Source organism: Limulus polyphemus, unplaced genomic scaffold (genome assembly GCF_000517525.1).
Source record: "Limulus polyphemus unplaced genomic scaffold, Limulus_polyphemus-2.1.2 Scaffold10136, whole genome shotgun sequence".
Lineage (NCBI taxonomy): Eukaryota > Metazoa > Arthropoda > Merostomata > Xiphosura > Limulidae > Limulus > Limulus polyphemus.
Genome location: NW_013675746.1, coordinates 17,999 through 18,977, shown reverse-complemented (window position 1 = coordinate 18,977; position 979 = coordinate 17,999).

Here is a 979-nt window from a genome sequence, read left to right as displayed (position 1 = left end):
TGAATGGGTAACGAAGAAAAACTTTAATATAAGTTTAACATAACAGCAAATGTACAACGTTTCGTATGTGAGCTTAGAAATAAACACAAATTTACAGTTTTAATAAAAGTTACTAAAAATATTAACTTTAACTACGACGTTAAGTTTACACCATGATACGTGCAATTTTTTGTGAAATGTAAGGAAGGCAAATGCCCCCTTTTGCTCCTTGGGCGCCCATGGCTGACTTCACCTAACCAGTTTAACGTTTCTTTATTAGGTACACTAAAGGATAAACTGTATGAAATTGCCACTTCAGAGTCTTCAAGAAAGAACTAACTCAATACATATCTATCATAAGCCGCGGATAAAATAAGTTATTTACCGTATCCTCGTGAGAAACAACGGGAAATACATTAACCAACAATATTGAAACAGAAACCGAATATATAATTGAATTATTGTTTAATTGTTGAGAGCTGTCAACTCAACTTATTTGTTGTTAATGCGCACTCTGGAAAATATATTGTATAATGTCTGATTATAACACTGGACAACAAAGCATTACTACTGGAGAAAACTCAAGTGAGTCCAGGTAATTTAATAGCGCTGAATTGATAAACACTGTCAGGATTTCTAAATCATCTGTAGATTTTGAGCCCGTTCTTCCTACCCGCGATATAATCAACTTCTGTAAAGCCGTTTTTTTATCTTTTAAACTCTAGTTTTGTAAACATAGATTATTTTACATTATTTAGAAGATTCATTTGAAATGCTGGCTGCCTCCAGTTCAAGTAAAGTTCGAAAATGCAAAAATCACCCAAACAGTTTCAGCTACATTTGTGGAAAATATACTATAGTTTTACGAAGGAAAAACATCACACACATACTACCACTATGTTGAATGTAAAATTGGTAACCAAGAAAAACACTGGGCTCCACATGTGTATGTACGTGTTACGACAGCAGAGGTCGTGTGACGCTAGTAACTCGTCATGCG